Source organism: Actinia tenebrosa, unplaced genomic scaffold, assembly GCF_029948245.1.
Source record: "Actinia tenebrosa isolate PJP-AT-01 unplaced genomic scaffold, QUT_ActTen_1.0 PGA_scaffold13__45_contigs__length_12533684, whole genome shotgun sequence".
NCBI lineage: Eukaryota > Metazoa > Cnidaria > Anthozoa > Actiniaria > Actiniidae > Actinia > Actinia tenebrosa.
Window position 1 is genome coordinate 3,152,928 of NW_028292573.1, and position 20,458 is coordinate 3,173,385.

Consider the following 20,458-nt stretch of genomic DNA (forward strand, 5'->3'; position numbering starts at 1 on the left):
TGGGCATATCCCATGATCGTCTCGTCTGGCTCGAACGCTACTGCCTAGCTGATGCACAACTTAACGTTGCCTCTTCTGTCTATATTTTTGCGCGACGCCGCATTGCAGAAATCCAAGGGCTCAATGCTAACAAGTTTTGTCATACAGGCTTGGTTTCAAAAAAAATCAGCTAGACTAGATAACGGTGCAGTCAATTGACAGTATACTACTCAGGGTATCGGTATTATAACTTTAGCTTGGCTTGGTCCTTTGCCTTTGTCTGCCGTCTTCTAGGTGATCCAAGATGGCGAACCTCCTTTGTATCCTACCAGAAGCCATGACCCTCGATAGTCCACGGCAGTTGGGTTAACAGCACCAACCGATCTTAATGCTGCTGCTGCGTAGCTAACGTAAGTTGAACCGGTGTCTGCTATTGCGATAAGCACAATGCGTTCATTTGGAAGGTTGTTCAAGTAATTTCTCATGTCTACACCTGCATTCCTATCATCATGCGTGTCAAATGCCCTTTTCTCCTGATAAACACCAAACTTGTTCAGGACAACGACGTTGTGACCTCTCGTCTAGAAAAGACAGACAGAAAGTTACTGTACTGACACTCAAAATTACTGTAAGCTTGGTACTTGTTCATATTTTCACGCTAATAACACCAATTTTTTTTTTAATGGCCATTCTATGCTTTTCTGCTATAACTTCCTCGGTCGAAAATTGTATCAATATGTCACTGAAAGAGTATCCAAAAGGGAGTGAACGGATTTTTTCTTTCAAGTCTCTTTTCCATCGACATTTTTCCATTCTCAATTTCTCTTGAGAATTTCTCTCAAATTTAGAAAATATGTTTGTATGATGGGTTTTTGAGGAGAATGTAATTAAGGCACACATGTACAGCGGTATTTTAAGTCTACTTACATTAGGACAGTAATCCACATCATTAACTTTAATGATACACTTTCCATTTTCGCTGGAGACGTCTTCGACCCCTTGTGACAGGACGAAAATTTCCAGAGCAGCTGAAAGATCGAGAAAAAAATTGATTCACAAAAACCAACAATTGACAAGGACATTCTCTACTTTCACATCCCCATAATAAAGAAATATAATGACACCCAGCTTCAAGGCAATATTAGCAATTTATATTAAACTCTTCTAAAATTTCTTCTCGGTTTAGTCACCTTTTTCGCATTTCGCTCCTTCCCATCCAGGTTTGCATTGGCAGCGGTAGCTTCCCTCGTTATTTATGCATGTTCCTTGATTCTGACAGGGACTGGACAAGGCAGTACACTCGTTGATATCTCAAAATAAAAAAATATCGCAACCAAAAATATATGCGAGTCAGAAATTATGGAATAAAAGCAAGCTGAATAGCTGTTGCCAATTTGTAAACTATTCCCCCCTACCCCCCTCTTTTTGCCCAAAAATCGTTAATGTTTGTCGGTTGTTTTTTTTTTTTTGGGTCGGTCGATTGGTACTTAGTTCATGATTTGGTTTGGCTTGGGTTGATTGTTTTTTAAAGCTAGGAATGTTGGTTTGTATATGGTGGTTGGTCGGTTAGTAAGTTGGCTCATTTCTCAATTGACACGGTTTTCTTTGTTATTCACAAGGCTTTATTTTTGTTATAACCCTCATTATAAATGCGAGGTCAATTAACCCGGTTAATAACTATATATAGACCGTTCGCATTTATAATAAGCAACATCTGATAGAAAACCTTCTCAATTGATAAATAAAATACTTAATTACCTCGAACGTCGGCAATAAGCCTATACATCCCTCGGGCCTGCACTCGGTCACTCGGTCACTCGGTCACTCGGTCACTCGGTCACTCGGTCACTAGGCACTCGGTCACTCGGTCACTCGGTCACTCGGTCACTCGGTCACTCGGTCACTCGGTCACTCGGTCACTCGGTCACTCGGTCACTCGGTCACTCGGTCACTCGGTCACTCGGTCACTCGGTCACTCGGTCACTCGGTCACTCGGTCACTCGGTCACTCGGTCACTCGGTCACTCGGTCACTCGGTCACTCGACACTCGGTCACTCGGTCACTCGGTCACTCGGTCACTCGGTCACTCGTCACTCGGTCACTCGGTCACTCGGTCACTCGGTCACTCGGTCACTCGGTCACTCGGTCACTCGGTCACTCGGTCACTCGGTCACTCGGTCACTCGGTCACTCGGTCACTCGGTCACTCGGTCACTCGGTCACTCGGTCACTCGGTCACTCGGTCGTGTAAGTTGTTGTTTGTTTGTTTCTTACCTTCTTGGCACTGTTTTCCTGTCCACCCAGCTTTGCATGTGCAAGTATAGCTCTTTGCAGTACTCCAACACGTTCCGTTGTTTTACAAGGCCTTGAGAAACACATGTTTATATCTAGAAAGACAAAAACAAAACTATTAATTGTATTTTATTTTGCTTAGTATCTCCAATATATCTACAATAAATATTACTAGTCTATGCATGCTAGTAATATAGTAGTAAAATGAACGGACAAAGAACAAAATACAGTGAACTAACATATGAAGACTAATGGGAAATCATAGGAGCGCTCACACTTAGGCCTTGAACAGTACCAATTCATCATTCAATAAATGTTACAAAATAGTACAACTTACAATGACAGTGTTCCCCATAGTATTTTTGTGGACATTTGCAGGTGTACGTGTGGTTTTCATAGTTGGGCAAACAGGTTCCGTTATTTTGGCATGGATTGTTGTGACATTGGGACTGCAAAACAACAAATAACTTGATCGGCGATTGTTACTCCAAACTGTCAAGAATTAATCAAAACTAATAATTGATTTTTTTAGGTTCTTATATTATTCTTATGCTCACTAAGAATTGATTGGACTAATGTTGTAACCTAAAATGTTCTGTTTTGTTTGTTGTTTTTTTTTTTTACCTTCTTTATTTATTTTCAGAACACTTTCGTTTGAAGGCAGAATCTAGTCTACATGGTCTCGACAGTGGATTTCTGGACTCAGCCCAGCTATACCGGATTTGATTCTTGTACTCGGCATCAAAAGGTGAGTAGAGTTTGTTTAGTCTTTCCCTTCGAGGATATTTTTTTCTGGGAGGTTCTCCGGTGCCCTTTTTTCCGAAAAATCAAATGCATGCTGACTGGTCCCGAGTTAGCAACCCTGACTTTTGCTCTCACAATTTGAATGCACTCTTCTTAAAATTGTCTTGAATGCGGGGCTAACATGGAAATACAAAAGAAATGGCACCAATTCCACGATACTTTTGAGAAAGGTCCATTCTTTAGAATTGAAAGTCACCTAAGAAAACACCGATTTTCATTTTCCTTGAAATTATCCTTGTGCAGCTCTATTTATATGTAATTCGCGGGTCGCTGAAAATAAATGGTAGCCTACTAATGGTAGCAGTCTAATAAACAAAGCCCCGGCACTTTAAACTTATGTAAATATCAATCCTATGAATTGAAAACCTGCCGTACCAACCCAATCTTTATACTCTGCCTAGTTCAAAACTAAAAGAATACTTACATAGAAAGTGTAGTAATGATAGTCCAAACTCTTGACAAGGCTTATATTGGAGTGGTACTTATCCGTTGCTAGAAGCTCGCAGTCTCTGAACCCACGGGTGCAAGCCTGAGTTTTAACTTGAAAAGAAATGCAAGATGGCCTCTCGATGCAAAACACGACACAATCAAGCTCATGTCGAACAGATTTCGAAGTGATGGAACGCTCGTTTAGGTAGTGAAAACGGTCTTCCATGATGTTGGCATAGCTAAGATCGTTCGTCCTATCGATTCCTTTTTGGCCAAAAACTTCATCGTAAAAAACATTGAGGGATATTAAAAAGAGCTTCAGAAATAACGCCATCTTTTTATATAGACTACAGATTGTGCTACTAGTGCTACTGCTGTTTACACTATTTCTCCTCGATTCAAATGACCTTTTATAGGATCCCTAGAGAATGTAATCCTTATAACACTCTACAATAAGGAGATAAAAAAGAAGAGAAATAATTCAGTAATTAATTTTTCATTAAGTTTCATTTTATATTTAATAATTACTGGTTTTCAGCTGCAAGGACAACGGTTCATTAACTGTTCATTAACTACCGTTGAGCTATGGAGACATTAAAAACACATCACATCCAGGAGATATAATAAAAACAAATTGTTAATGGAAAACCACCGTACCAAAGTTGTTCTGCCGAATAAAGTGATTATGGGTTTCAACGCCTTCTATGTTTCGACGTCAAGTACTGTTGTTTTTTTATCGCTTGTCAAGGAACAGTAAGCATTTGAAGTCCAAACACCAAAAGTCTTTCCTCATGCGATGCATACCACTGTTTTTCCATTACCGTATAGGGTTGTTTATACCTTGTTAGAGATACCATTAAAAGTCCGTGGGATTCCAAACATTGGTAAAAACTATAAAATAATAGATAAATTATGGCACAGGTATTGTTCAAGTTGCATATTCTTCACATTTAGAATGATTCTGCACTTCAAATTAATTTGATATCAATTATTTATCATTTGAATTTCTTAAAATAAAAAAACCAAGTCGTTTATTTTTAATCCTTCATTATCAGGACTATTTTATGATTTCTTAATTCCAAAAATGATTTTTATCTTTATTATTAATTCAGTTTTACTTTGTCTTTTAATTTTATTGCTAGGAAGTTAAGTTTTACAATACTACTCTTACCTAAAGGTGCATATTTAGTTCAGTACAAAATTAAACAAATCTCACAAATGACTGTGACAAAGTAAGTTAAGGACGTCTGCGGCTCGTGCTTCTTACACTTCTTTCGTGCTTACGTCACTTCCTGCGTGCTTCCTTACCTAACGAGGCACCGAAAAAGCTGTTTTATTTTTTCAAATAATTTCTATAATTTTTAAACTTATGCCTAGAGTCAATAAACCTTATTCGTGGTGTGACAATGTTTTCCCAATTCAGCGTGACGAACCTCCAGAGAATTCATTTTCTTTTGTTTTTACTCTTCGAAAAATTCATGAGTATCCCAAAGTCTACGAAAGGAATAACGATGATATCCCGACGAGTTTCAAAACAATAGCTCTTCATTCCCCCAGAGGTTTGTCACGTTCAATTGGGAAAACATTGTCACACCACGAAAAAGGTCTATTCTAAGAAAACAGGGTAGTTTTCGAGTTAGGCTTGTTACGTGTGGGAAAATCTCTTGTTTCAGTCAATGGCTGGCGTATGCGTAAGGCCCATAGTTGAGGTTGGCAAAGCCTTCAGTTGTTTGTTGCATACCATGCCCGAAATGGATTATAGACAATGTGAATATAATAAGTAATATATTCCAACTGTGAACTCCCCAGCACAATATTACCTGGAGTGATACTAAGTTATGGAGAAATTACCTCTGGGGCGGAAGCGAGCAGGTAGCACGCACTGTAGGAAGCTCGTTCAATTCATCGCCGCGGGGAGGTGGGTGGGGCGTCGACCTGGTCTTTTACTCGAATTCCGAACTGGTTCAAAGAGTTTTATTTTGTGTACAAAAGATAGTTTGTAATCGTCTCAGGCACATGAGAGCCGTGTGAGATGTAATCCCATTGGACGCATTCCTCTAGAGAAATAAATTAACGTGTTATATTTGATCAGGCATCGTGCGCAGTGCTCCCAGTGAGAATAGCGAAGGGTTACAATGATATGGTCGTTTTCCGGTATATTTTGGATTTGCTGACATTGTTCACAAATGAATGTAGAATAGAAAATGATGCAATATGTAACACGCAACATGCAACAAAACCGTCGACGTCGTTTTTGAAATAGCTGTATATAAATGCAACTGCATATCTTTCTTGCATACTGACTAGCTGTATGGGATAACCTTAGGTACGCGGCATGGCACCGGAAAAGGAAAATATGAAGCAAATTTCTAATCGTAAGATAATATCCCTTTTTTCTTGGGGCTTTGATCCAAAAGATACTAGGCTCGATGCCAAGCCAATAACCTTGCGTCATGCCCATTACGAAGCACCATGCCATTTCCTTTAGTATGCTCTCTTTCTTTTTTTGATAATGACTGGCACACAGTTGAAACATATTCAAAACCACAGGCAGCAAGAGACAATGAACTAAGAGAAGGAATTCCCGCGCCCCATCATGAGCACTCTGATGTTATTTTTCTAGAATCATTGATGCAATTTTTCGAATCATTCGTTTGATCGTCTGTTTTTTTTACGCTCGCGCAGTATGCGCACGCAAAACAACGAACGATAAAATGAGTGATTCTAAAAATAGCACCAAAAATTAAACGGCTTCCAATGATTGTTACAAGCATGAATTTACCAGAGATTTCTTTTCTTGGTTCATTTTCTCTTGCAAGCAACATATTCCAACTCAGTTTTGCTTTGCTGAATCCACTTGTCAGAGTAGAGTTGCAAAGAATAGACCTGCATGCGTATGTTGCCTATGCTGATAAACGGATCAAATAACGTTTTCTTTCTTCTCGCAAACGACAAACCAAGTATATTTACAGCGCTTTGCAAAAATTCTGTAAATGAAATGAATATAGATATATCGGGTGCATTATGGGTAATTTTCAGTTTAAAAAACGTTTTAATAAAGGTTCAATACAATGTTTTCGGTGAAATATAATCATAGTGTACATTGTGAGCATTAATACAAGATATTTGGCTAACTTTTGGTTGAAAATCGTTATATCTTAAATCTGGAAATATGCAAATTAGTTTTTATATAGATATATAGATATACTTGACTTTTGCAATAGCGCAGCGCAGCCGTGACGTCATAAAAACGAAGACAAAGGCGAAATTCGGACAAACAAACTTACAAGTTTACTTTCAGCAGATAATTTTCACAGCCGATCGCAGTTGATCTCAGTTTACATGGGTTATTATTGTAACTTTAAGTAAAAATAATAAAATCGGTTCGTATAATCCTCGTAGCGGTTAAACAGAATGCAATGTTTGTCCGAATCTTTAAGCTATTTTTAGAATCAGTGCGCTGCGCTATTGCAGATCGCTATTACTCAAAATAGATAATTAAAACACGATCGAGTAATTGAATAGTCCCGTCGCATGGGTCAGTTAATCGTACTTTGAAAACAATTTCCTTTACGTACAAGTTTCATATCCTGCTTAACTTTTTAATAGAAAAATAAGGTCGTCAACAGTCAATAACTAGCTTTAAATTGGCTTTGGCTTGTAATGCTGATTGCAAAGAACACAGGTCAAAGTGCGTACGAAATATCTTAAAAACACATCAGCGCTGGCGATGTTTTCGGTGCTGCGCGCCATGTGGCAATTTGCTATTTCTGTGTTTTTGATAACCTTATGTCAATACATCTTTACGTTTTTTTGTCTTCCGTAGACCAAAAAATAATGATAATAGTAATAAACTCAATACATTTTTGATGAACCAACGGCAAACTTGCTTCAGAAGACCGTTTTGGAACGGGGTTGTCAATCTCGTAGAGCCGTCAAAAGTACAATAACGTTTCACATAACTAAAAAGGACAAATGTTCATGCCTCAAGACTACCAACTATATTGATCATTCTCTTCACTAAAAACAAGTTAATTAACATAAAAATAACTCAAAAAAAGAGAAAATAGTAAAATAACAGGGACAAAGTAAAACATAATACAAAATCGTATTTTGTAACATGATATCATTCGTCTTTGATTTCTGGATCCATCTTCCTTGAAACTTATGCTCCCAAAAAAATTGTTGACGTTAGAAAAAGCTTGCATTTGCATGGAAAAGGGTTAATTCTCTTAGTGATTATGACTAGATTTTTCCAATCTTTTTTCATTTTCTCAACAAGGAAATCTTCTTCAAGTCCAATAACAGTCAATAACATACTTAAGTTCCCCAGGGGAGAACAACACAACCTTAATTTTCTGAGAAAACAAAGTACTAAGTGCTTGAATGCTTGCCTCCATGAGCCAAGCATTTCTTATCTCAACTGAAAAATCAAGGGAACTTGCTTTTTGACCTCATGATTTGCCCATTTTTTTCACTCATATGTACACATCTTTATTGTTAGGGTCCAGCACCAGTGTCATCAACATGTGCCTGAAGACAGCCAGTACAACGTAGCATCCAATCATTACAATCATCAGACAATATTCTTCTTGACCTCATGATTTGCCAATTTTTTCACTCATATTTACACATCTTTATTGTCAGTGTCCAGCATCAGTGACATCAACATGTGCCTGAAGACAGCCAGTACAACGTAGCATCCAATCATTACAATCATCAGACAGTATTCTACATAGATGTCCTCTTTTGTTATTTTCTTGGACACTCTGGTTGGCCTTAAGGTACTGTGACTGTTGCCTTCGTGTGTTTCCATTGACGAGCAATCCAGTTGTCAGTTCTTCAAAGATATCACTTGTATTTCGATTGCGTTATCTTTCGGAACTGATAAACATCATTAGTCCTTCCTTGTTTTGACATCCGGGAACTCGGAGGTGGAGCACATGCAGGTTACTGGCATGCGTGTCGATTTAATTACGGTACTTGATCTTATTTTCTTTTCTCAGACCTCTAGCCATCCCCTTGAGGCATTCTCTCAATAGTATTCTCTAAATTAAAAGATAAAGTATTAAAACAGTTTTATTTCCATGACAGTCTGCAGGGGGTTATTTTTGCGCGATAGACAATCTTTCTTTCTTTCTTTTTTTCCTTCTTTCTTTCTTTCTTTCTTTCTTTCTTTCTTTCTTTCGTTCTTTCGTTCGTTCGTTCTTTCTTTCTTTCTTTCCTTCTTTCTTTCCTTCTTTCTTTCTTTCCTTCTTTCTTTCTCTCTTTCTTTCTTTCTTTCTTTCTTTCTTTCGTTCGTTCGTTCGTTCGTTTGTTCGTTCTTTTTTTCTTTCTTTCGTTCTTTCGTTCGTTCTTTCTTTCTTTCTTTCTTTCTTTCTTTCTTTCTTTCTTTCTTTCTTTCTTTCTTTCTTTCTTTCTTTCTTTCTTTCTTTCTTTCTTTCTTTCTTTCACCCGATTCAGTGGGATCCAAACAATTCCAAAAACATCATACTCTATATTAGACAAACATTATCAGAGATACCAAATACCTTGATTAATAATCCCCTGATACCAATATAGGGGTACTTTATTATTAGTTGAGTCAGTGGTACTCATTTCCCCCTCTCATTTCGTCCATGAGGTAACATCTCCATCTTTTCGTACAAGTGAAAACCACAAATGCGTCCCCTGTCAACGTCCTACATCATGACCGACATACACTTGCTTCCGCTAGCTGAATTACCTTCAACTTGGTAAGAATTATACTTAGGTGTTTATTCTAGCTACGAAAGAAGTGTTGGCACATGTTTTAGTGTATTATTTGGTATTATTGCTGACCTTTGAGTCTACAAGCGTCAACGCGTTATTAGGCAATCAGGTTCGCAAATGGTCATGGTACGGACAGGAACAATGAGGACTAAGGAATGTACGGAACCCTTTAAAGTGAAAAACTCATATAAAACCTTCTAATTAACCTCAGGACAACATGTGGGCTGATAAAAGCCACGGCACTAAATCGAGGTGTTTTATGTTTTGTGAAGGATGGAAATAAAACACGACAACCCGGCTTTCCCGTATGGTCGAGCAGATTTGCGCGCAAATCTATTTGCCAGGGCATTGCTACATGTCCACGAAGGAAGATGGCAAAAATAATCGGGTCCCTTCCTTCCTTCCTTCCGTCCTTCCTTCATTCGTTTATTCATTTTTTCCTTTCTTTCTTATTTCATTCATTCCTTCCTTCCTCTTCCTCTTCCTTTCCTTGTATATTGTTTTACATGTTTTACATTCATTTCTACCTTGGAACTTTAACAAAACCACGCGCACAGATACTCCAGACTCCATATTCCTTATTCAATGCTTTTATTTCACCGACTATCCAAAGACGCGAACGAGCTTGTTCAAAAATTGATTACATAAGAACACGTTCCGAGTGACTTTAAATACCACAGTATCGATTAATCAAATTATCCACATATTTTAAACACAAAATATACCAATATATACTAGCTCTATATCCTACACAAATTTACACTTCAAACTTAGTCATTCTTTAATCTTTTGATGCATATTTCTATTCCGGGTATTTTTTGTACATTAAGCTTTTTAAATTCCCTTGTGGATTCGAAATTTGCTCTTTTTTACTTTACATTATGGACCTGCAATGCCTATCGGGAAATACTATATACGTCATGTAAGGAGATTTACAAGTTAATCAGAAATATGATCAAAAAACAAGAATGGATCTTTTTGAATTTAATTTTCTGCTCTCTTGTGCAATATCTAACTCACCAGGGTGCCAGCAAAACTGATCCATTAATGAAATAACCCAAAAACTTAAACGATTCTTTTAATATTTGTACATAGTCATTGCATAGTCACGTGGCTAAATTCTTTGCTATCTAGTTCGGGGGTAGGGGAAAAGCAAACTCTTGCTAGGGCCGGGGGGTTCTAGCTTCTTTATCTCAGAACTTTGGCTAGCATACTTTATCCTAAAATTTTATGAAAACAAAAGGGTCTACCTAATATCATTTTTTATCTTTTCGCTACATTATTTTCCACTATTTTTTCACTGTAAGATTTTGACCTTGCACATTCTTTTAGCCATCAGGGCCCGGTTGTACGAAGCCTGGGTAGCGCTATCCGGCGGATAAATCCTTATCCATTGGATAAGTTGATGCTGTTATCCAATAAATTTATCCACTGGATAAGATTTATCCGTCGGATAGTGCTATCCAGGCTTCGTACAACCGGGCCCAGTTAGGTGCTGATGGCATACTCTCTAAGCATCTCTACCCTCCCTGAATATTTTAATCACGTATAGCCAATGCTGTTGAGTGGAATCTGTCCTACCTACGTAGGACCTATAGCCAAGCGTGCAGCTGATAAGGTCGATATCAAGCATATAGCGATATTAGATAACATATCTCATTACTTGAGTATAAAAGAGATGCGATTGTATAAAGTGGTCCAGTCCAAGTGGATATAGCCGTTATCGTCTTAACCATCTCAATTTCTTCTGATATTTTCATTTAACCACTTGTACGTGGAAGGAGTGAGGTGTACTATAAAAACGTTGGAAGGCAGCTGCAGAATCGTACAAAAATGCCTGGCAACCAAAATCAAGATCGAATGGGTAGTTCGCAGTTGCTTGGCTTTCCAGCAGACTCTCCTCGCATCACGATCATGCACACTAAGCACGAAATTCTGTTCGAGTATAGTGTCATCACCGTCGTCTTTGGATGCTTTTTGTTCCTCAGCATTTGCAAAAATCTTCTCTCTCAGCAATTTCCTGGCCAAACTATACATCAGTAACTGGAATATGAACGTAAAGTCTAGTTTATGCAGGACGCATTTGGCGTCAGCTCAAGTAGATTCTTTGGAAACATTTCACGCCGCTATGCCACGAGCACTTAAAAAGTCGTTTTCGAAAATTGGACACCTCATGTAAAGTTCCATCCGGATTATCAGCAAGTGTTGAAAACGCATGTGAAAAGCTTGTCAAAGTAGAAGATAAGGAGCAAAATATTTTTTAAGTCAAGACGTTGGCGACCGGCTTTTAAATTTCTTCTTCAATGAAATTCTGAAGAAGAAGAAGAAGAAGAAGAAGAAAAGCAAAATGAATACAAAAAAAAAAAAAAAAAAAGAAAAGAGTAGAGATCTGATTAACAAGGTGTACAAACATGTGCTTAAGGAGATTTCTCGATGACACCTAGCATATCAGAAAATTAAGGACTGAAAGCTAGGTCTGCACTGTAGTAGGTCTTCAGGCGCGTGGTTGAAAGACATACCCAGTGCCTGCTGCCCTAGGGAAAAGGGCGATCGGAACTCAGTTCTTAAATATCACGAAATTCATCTCTAGACTTCTACAAACTATCAATAGGTTGTGTGTAATTTTTTCAGTTCTAATACTGTTAATTTTTCAGATTTTCTAAAAAAAAAGTTGTGAATGTCTTAAAAATAACAGCGGATGGAAAATAAGTGTGTGACTTCTTTATGCACGATGTTGCCTCTATTAATGGTTTATTGATACTATTTCTTCAAATTGTTATTTAGTTCTATTTAAGTGATTATGAATTCGTTTGAAAAAAATGTTAAGAAAACGTGACTTGAAACAAAACAAAAGCAAACAAAGAAACTAATTGGTGTGGAATAGACCGTGGAATTTGGAAAGAACCTCTGGGTAAGTCTAAGTCAGTTCAAGGGTAAATCACAGACCTCACGTATCCCATGAATTGGGATTCGGCGGTTCAAATGAGCATTTTTTGCCCAAAGAGGCCATCTGGTACCCAAGGAGAAAACTTTCTCCAATATTCGTCAAATGAGATGCCAAGTCCAAGATTTGTGCAAGTGGTTTGCTATCACTACACCGCCCTTTGAGGTTAATACGCATTGCATGAGGTGGAACTTTACATCAATATAAGATTGAATGCCGTCACATAAATACCGCCCTAACAGCGCTAGACACTAGGTCAAACAAGAAAAATTAATCCTGAGATTGCTTGAAACCCGCAAAAGTGAAGTGAGGTTGACCTTTTCTTCGTTCTTTAAATAAAAAACATTTTTGCTAAGGAAAGGAAAGACAGTTCGGGCGAGCTTTTGAAGGAATGCATGATTTGGATAAGAAAAAGGCGTTTGGTTGTCTAGAAGGGTTAGATTTTAAAACTGAAGGGGCGTTTGGTAAGATTTAAATGATAGTCTATATAGACCATTTGCAGTAAATTCCCACTTGGGGACCAAAAGACAATAAAGAACTAATAGCAAAGAGATTTTCCAGTCCTCCGAAGAAGGGAAATTTTTCATCTTGAACCCCACATTGGTGATTGATTAATGCGAGGCATTATAAGCTAGGCTAGCTAGACATCTTAACTCTTAGACTTTAGTGGAATAAAACAGTAAAGATACCTGGAAAATACGAGGCTTCAAGACTGGGAAAAAACTGGGTCGAGTTGGCTGTGCAGTAATGTGGCACTAATCAGTAGATCGCCATCTTGAAAACAGACCCACAATACACTGCAAAGCCAACTTGGCTAACTACAAGAGAAAATGAACTAAGAGAAGGAATCTCCGTGCCCCATCATGTGCACACTTTGATGCTATTTTTAGAATCATTGATGCTATTTTTAACTCGTTACCATGCCGGCGCGATAATCATGCTTCCTTTTAATGACTCGTTTTAGGACACGAAAGGCGCCAAAAACACAGGCTTTTGTTTACTGCAAGACTAGAAGCCGCCTACCCTCCAGAAATCAACCAATCAGGTTCTTCGCTCAAAATATCTCCAAGCTAAAAATAGCATCAAACTGTGCACATGATGGTTACAAGGCTATATAAGTAGGATTCCTTCTCTTAGTTCATATTCTCTTGCTAAATATTTATGTTATAATTCTTAAATGTCCCTTTACAGGACTTAGTTATATACTTACTTACCAACGATATTTTAGATTGCAAAATCTCTATTGCGTGAAATACGAAATGAATCTTAAAGAAGACAAAAACAAAAAAACAAAACAAAAATAAACAAAAAGACAAAAAACAAAACAAAAAAACAAACAAAAAACAACAACAAACAAACAAACAAACAAACAAAATACCCACAATTTCATTTGCATTAAAAATAAAGAACCTTAGTCACAAAAACTACTCAGTACTTTTCTAATCGTGTATATATGCAGGCATATCAACTGTCAGTACGGAGATGGAACAAGATTTTGAGAATTATTGGTTTCTTTCTTACATCCATTTTTCAGAAGAATTGTTTTTAGTTATTCTTGAAGCTGTCACAGCGCGCAAGTTATGTATTACGCACAAGAGGTCGAAATTCACTTGAAGTGAGTGAGAGAGATGTTGTTATTACCTGGGGAACTGAGGGGAAGAGATGCTGTTATCACCTGGGGAACTGAGGGGAGGGGATGTTGTTATCACCTGGGGAACTGAGGGGAAGGGATGTTGTTATCACCTGGGGAACTGAGGGGAAGGGATGTTGTTAGTACCTGACGAACTGAGGGGAGGGGATGTTGTTATCACCTGGGGGACTGAGGGGGGGGGATGTTGTTATCACCTGGGGAACTGAGGGGAAGAGATGCTGTTATCACCTGGGGAACTGAGGGGAGGGGATGTTGTTATCACCTGGGGAACTGAGGGGAAGGGATGTTGTTGTCACCTGGGGAACTGAGGGGAGGGATGTTGTTATTACCTGACGAACTGAGGGGAGGGGATGTTGTTATCACCTGGGGGACTGAGGGGAGGGGATGCTGTTATCAGCTAGGGAACGGAGGGGAAGGGATGTTGTTATCACCTGGGGGACTTACGGGAGAAATGTTATCACCTGGGGGACTGAGGGGAGGGGATGTTGTTATCACCCGTGGGACTTACGGGAGGGATGTTGTTATCACCTGGGGGACTGTTTAGGAATGATATTGAATTGATATCGCTATGAACTAAACCTACGCGCTTTAACCAAATCAAGAATGATTCAAAACAGCTCCGTCTACCTCCTTGTTTGGAATTGTCATTCTGGCCGTAGCGCAGATAGCAATGCAAGAAAATTTATATAAATTTATCCTTGGGATCTAGAAATCCCATCTGGTACAGCTAGTGAGGTTTTCCTCCAATCTTCATTGTAGTCTCATTTTACTTTCTCAGTGGCTGACTTTCCATGTACTTCGATTCCTTCTCCGTTCACTACAGCTTACAATAAACGTCTACCGTAAATTATACGGCGTACTGCAAATCTCTTTTTCTATATAAGAGTTTGTATTTTTGTTTTCATAATTTATTTAATTTTTGTCTAGTTAAGAGTAAAGATTGATATTTGTCAAGTCCTTTCTATGCGGTTAACTCAAGCGGCCGGTCGATCCTCGAAGTGAGTATGATCTTGCAGTATAACGCTTTCTTACACGACGAAGGATTTTCTTTCTTTTTATTTATCTTTTATTGTATTCATACCGCATAGTAGTAAGGAACTGAGAACGCTTCCAATCGATTGGCTCAAGGGATGATTAACAGTATACATTTTAAAAAGTGACACTTGCTCATGCACACTATGCTCACTGTAAGATTAAAAGTTGTTTTTCAAGCTGGAGCTCATGACGATTCTTAGGGAAATCGAGGATAACGCCGAGCAGAAAAGTTGTGTGCACGTATGGCTAGGGTTATATTTATCTCAGGAGTATTTGCCGCCCTTGTTCATGTTCTGTGGATCGATCGAATGGAACATAGGCTCAGCGGCGCAGTTGTTTTGGTCAAGACCAACACGTACGATCATCCATTTAAGCTATAAAACATCTGACATACCCGCAGAGCAGAATTAGCTTGACTTCCTGTCTATTTTTAAACTGAGATAAATCGATTCGTGATAGAAAATAAAGTCTGCGTGTCTGTGAGGTGTACATACATGTTCATGGACTGAGCACTGTGGGATAGAGAACACGAGGGCTAGGAATATACTAGTCAATTGAAAACTCCACCTCAGACCCCTGGGACAGGGCGGGGGAATGTGTCTTCATGTCATATATCAGGGCTGTAACTAGGGGGGAAGCACAGGGTGCACGTTCCCCCCCCCCCCCCCCCCCATAAAAGCTTAAGGTCCGCTCATCCATCTCCTTTTTTCTTTATTGGTTCTGCTTTTTTTTGGTTACCTTTTTTTTTATTATTTTAATTGAATTGAATCGATTTTTTTTTTTTTGTTTTGGTTCTGCTTTCTTAAAAAAAACCATCAATGGTCCGATTTTATTCGATGTGCACCCTCCCTGTAAAAGTTCTGGTTACGGCCCTGTATATCTGTCTTCTCCATTTTATTTTGAAAAAATTGCCCCGCTAAACAAACAAATAATACTCTAGGGAAATGACACGTGGTCTGCAATTAGGAACATTACTTCCCAAGCAAAAATGGTCTGCAGACATTAGTAGTCAATATTTAGTCTTAGTAATTTGACCCTATATAATTTAGATTCACTTATATTGGACTCTTACCGGGACAAGGCAAGGGTTACCCTAGTTTATGGACAAGATCTTTTGTTACGTTGTCCCCAATATTCCAGTTAGCCCTAGAAAGGTTACTCTACTTCATTATTCTGGCTGCTTAGATTTTCTGCAATATTGAGCTTGGACCACACAGTCTTCTGGATTATCTACTTATCATGACACGAGTTACATGCCCTTAGGCAAAGTAAATTAAATAAATGGGGATTTTGTCTGGGCTTATCTTAACGTCACTAAACCCCAAGCCTAGACAAGTCTTGTGGGTCATTAGTAGGCGTAAGAACCCATAATGAATCTACTTTTTTAGTTGTTTACTTTACTACAAAACCAGTGACTATGAGATTTTCATTTACTGAATAAACTCTCAGTTTGGCTTAACCAGAAGGAACATAATCTGCAATGTACTTCTGGATTTTATAGGTTGGGTGTATTGTACGTTTTCCCACTTCAGCGGACATATTGTGCTATACACTGGAGAATAAGATTCTGTGTTTGTGTTTTATCCATATTCATATGTCTTGCTATCCACAACCTTTAAGCAAAGAAATGATACTCTAGAGAATGACATGTATTCTGAAATAATAAAAAAAATATCAGATGCCAACGAATAAGGTCTATAGACCCCTTGCAGCACGTCGGAATGCAGCTCAATTTGGTCGACATAACAAAGGTTTTCTAATTCTCAGGGGATTGAAATGCTTATGGTTTGTCCTTCAAATTGAGCTCTGACGTCACATAGGGGTCTATTGGCCGTCCAAATACCTCTTCCATGAGACGAGAAGTAAAGAATGTCAGCTGCGCTTCAGCACTTTGGACTTTGAGAAGTGATTAGGTCATCTCAACCAAGTGTCCATTACTAACATCTCCTTGCATAAAATACGCTAAGTTAAAGTCATCAGCTACCTACTAGGTCTTGTGTTATTCGACACGGAGAATGTGCACGATTCATGCTGGTTCATTTGGCACAAGTACTAACATATCTGACGATACTACCCCGCAAAAATAATTCAAATACTTGCTGCTGAAAATGCTTAGTAATGCTCGGACCTCGTGATTTGCCGTGGCTCAACTGTTATCCCAGACTGTCGCCGGCGATCTTGATGTTAATCCTGCAGATACCACATGTGACTAGAGTTAAAGTTGCCGATTTTTTTTCTCTCCCTTGTCACGAAGGCTTTTCTACGGGTCTCCGATTTTTCTTGGCCCTTGGTAAAAATTAACTTTTCAGTTGGGGGCTGTATGTATGAGACTGATGAGAATAGAGGTTTTGCACCACATTCTTTGGGAAGCATGGGTGGCGTAAGGCGGTGAGCTCGGGTTGTCGTATGTGAGTAGAGTTGTTTGTTAATTAATGGTTCTCTTGTGCTTCGAGGGTTTTCCGGGTTCCCCGGCTTTCCACCCTCCGCAAAAATCAACTTCTAAATTCCAATTGGAATTACAGTGGATGAAGAGCTACTCTGTAGAAATGCCACTGCTAAATCCCATCATCATTAGAGAGGAGGATGAGGAGCAGTAGGAGCAGGAGGAGGAGGAGCAGGAGGAGCAGGAGGAGCAGGAGGAGCAGGAGGAGCAGGAGGAGCAGGAGGAGCAGGAGGAGCAGGAGGAGCAGGAGGAGCAAGGAGGAGCAGGAGGAGCAGGAGGAGCAGGAGGAGCAGGAGGAGCAGGAGGAGCAGAGGAGCAGGAGGAGCAGGAGGAGCAGGAGGGCAGGAGGAGCAGGAGGAGCAGGAGGAGCAGGAGGAGCAGGAGGAGCAGGAGGAGCAGGAGGAGAGGAGGAGCAGGAGGAGCAGGAGTAGCAGGAGGAGCAGGAGGAGCAGGAGGAGCAGGAGGAGCAGGAGGCAGAGGAGCAGTGAGGAGCAGGAGGAGCAGGAGGAGCAGGAGGAGCAGGAGGAGCAGGAGGAGCAGGAGGAGCAGGAGGAGCAGGAGGAGCAGGAGGAGCAGGAGGAGCAGGAGGAGCATGGATGGAGCAGGAGGAGCAGGAGGAGCAGGAGGAGCAGGAGGAGCAGGAGGAGCAGGAGGAGCAGGAGGAGCAGGAGGAGCAGAGGAGCAGGAGGAGCAGGAGGAGCAGGAGAGCAGAGAGCAGGAGGAGCAGGAGGAGCAGGAGGAGCAGGAGGAGCAGGGAGCAGGATGAGCAGGAGAGCAGGAGGAGCAGTAGGAGCAGATAGCAGAGAGCAGGAGAGCAGAGAGAGGAGAGGAGGGAGGAGAGCAGGGAGACAGGAGGAGCAGAGGCAGGAGAGCAGTAGTAGCATGAGGGCAGGAGGAGCTAGGAGCATTAGGAAGATAGCAATGCAGGAGGAGCATAGGGCATGAGAGCAGTAGGAGCAGAGAGCATATGAGCAGAGGATAGGAGCAGGAGTCATAGATCAGATAGCAAATTATCATATATCAGATTATCATTAGGATCATAGTATCATATATTATGTATGTATCATTATTATCATTATATCATTATATCATTTATCATATATCATTATTATTTTCATTATTATCATTATTATCATTATTATCATTATTATCATTATTATCATTATTATCATTATTATCATTATTATCATTATTATCATTATTATCATTATTATCATTATTATTATTATTATTATTATTATAAGCGCAAAGGGACTATTGTTCCGATATCTAACCACAAGCAGCCAGAGCTGGATTATGGCGCCGACACGTGATGGTTCAAAACCTCTATATTCAATGCAGTTGTAGATTGAAAGTGGACCAAATTAATTGGTATTAGTATTCATACTAGTTTTCACTTCTAACTGAAGTACATATTACAACTGATCTGTCAGTAGAGAGTTTAAGATTCTCGTTTACGGCAAACGTGAAACGTCAGTTCAACCATTGAAAAATTCCTTAAAATTAGTGAAAGGGAATCGCAAAAATCTCCAAGTAGATAAAAATAAGAATATGTGTCTTTGTCGAGAAGGTTTGCAAAAGGTAAAGTGAAATGATAGGGAAACGATGAAAACGTGGTCACGTTTGCCGTTTGCGGTAAGGAAAAACGGAAATCTTAATCTGCCTAGAAGTAACCAAATATCTACGGCAGAATTAGGCCATGTAAATAATAATGCGCGTTGTCCCCAAATTGTTCAGATTTGTCAAAAGGATGGGCACGCGCAGTTAATGTTACGTATATTTTTTTAGTTTGGACTATGAAAGACGTCCAGGGAAATTCCCAACCTTTTAGGGATTTCTCTCGGCTTGGCCACCCGGGCATATGAAAACCAACTGAGCTTTCAAATAACCTACAATTTCCTGGCCTCCTAAAAGCTGCGTGCAACAGCTGATGAGTGTCACATACTTTGCCACAAAGTCCGACCAGGACGACCTGGCCTTTTATGAAAACCTCTTAGTCACGTAACATTTATGTATGCCTTGCACTTATTAGGCATAATCATGTAGCTGGAAACACGAGCAAGATGACGTCACCATGCACTTGCTCACTTGACCGTGAAACTGCTCTGGGCTAAGTAAATATACATTGTACTATCTAAAAAAAGTTTGGGCTAAATATGGAAGTTTGGAAGACGTCTGGACACGGTTGTTACACGTGAACTTAAACGTAAAGTTCCTTTAAAAATTAAGTCATTTCGATCTAGTTCGATTCATATTGATTTATGTGCCTGACTGGTCGTTTTGATACGAAGACATGGCGACATCATCACACGTGGCTGGTCTGAAGTGTCAATGTTTCCCAAACTATGAATGAATTCTTTGACCAGGAAATATTATTTTCATTATTGACTTTCCATTGTCTAGGCAATTCTTTCTTTCTTTCTTTCTCTCTTTCTTTCTTTTTTTCTTCCTACCTTCTATGTCAATTAGGTTGAAAAATTGTACATTGTTTGTCAACATAAAAATTGTCATGTGTTGAAAACTCAAACTAGACTAGGATGCACGTCCTCAAAGGGACTTTCTCCTCTTGTGTTTTCTTTCCTAATGGATTAAATTTCGTCAGTTTACCGTTAAAAACTAGCTCGAAAAATTTACATATCTATATTATGGCAAAATATTTGAGGTAACGCTTATAAATGTCCAAATCCCCTCCTGATACCTTGGCATGATTACATAATAGTTTGTACTCACGTTCTTGCTCACGCTGAATGGAATATTCATTTCCCTCCCCACACGCTTCAGGAACTATCTTTTGTTTGTAGTTGAATAGTGTACTACGACGTTTTCTTTGATGAATAGCCAAAGGGTATAGAAAATAGAATGATCGTGACACTCTGTGACTGTTAGATCCTGGTACGATTCTCATTTTCCTGCTCGCGGTAAAATGGCTCCCGCTGGCATGGTTTCTGACTTATCGTACATCAGCGTAAACAATCATTGACCATAAATACTTTGATGTTCTACCCTTTTGCTACTTCGGCTTATGACTCTATTACACATTTCTACGCCTATGCTGTTCCTTTTTTTAATCTTATATAATTTCATAATTCGAATATTCCCCCTCCCCGTCCCCTATCCTCCCTTATGTACCC

At 39.4% G+C, this 20,458-nt stretch overlaps 1 long non-coding RNA gene across 2 annotated transcripts; it reads right to left on the reverse strand.

The window, feature by feature from the left end:
• Positions 1 to 16,098: 16,098 nt before the first annotated feature.
• Positions 16,099 to 20,402, reverse strand: LOC148911620 (uncharacterized). Of its 2 annotated transcripts, XR_016119553.1 has the most exons (3): positions 20,058 to 20,402; positions 16,728 to 17,074; positions 16,099 to 16,497 (listed from the first exon to the last, which is right to left on the reverse strand). It is a non-coding gene; the product is annotated as an uncharacterized LOC148911620 (long non-coding RNA). The 2 variants fall into 2 exon arrangements; XR_016119552.1 differs by lacking the exon at positions 20,058 to 20,402 and having other exon boundaries at positions 16,728 to 17,442.
• Positions 20,403 to 20,458: the final 56 nt, after the last annotated feature.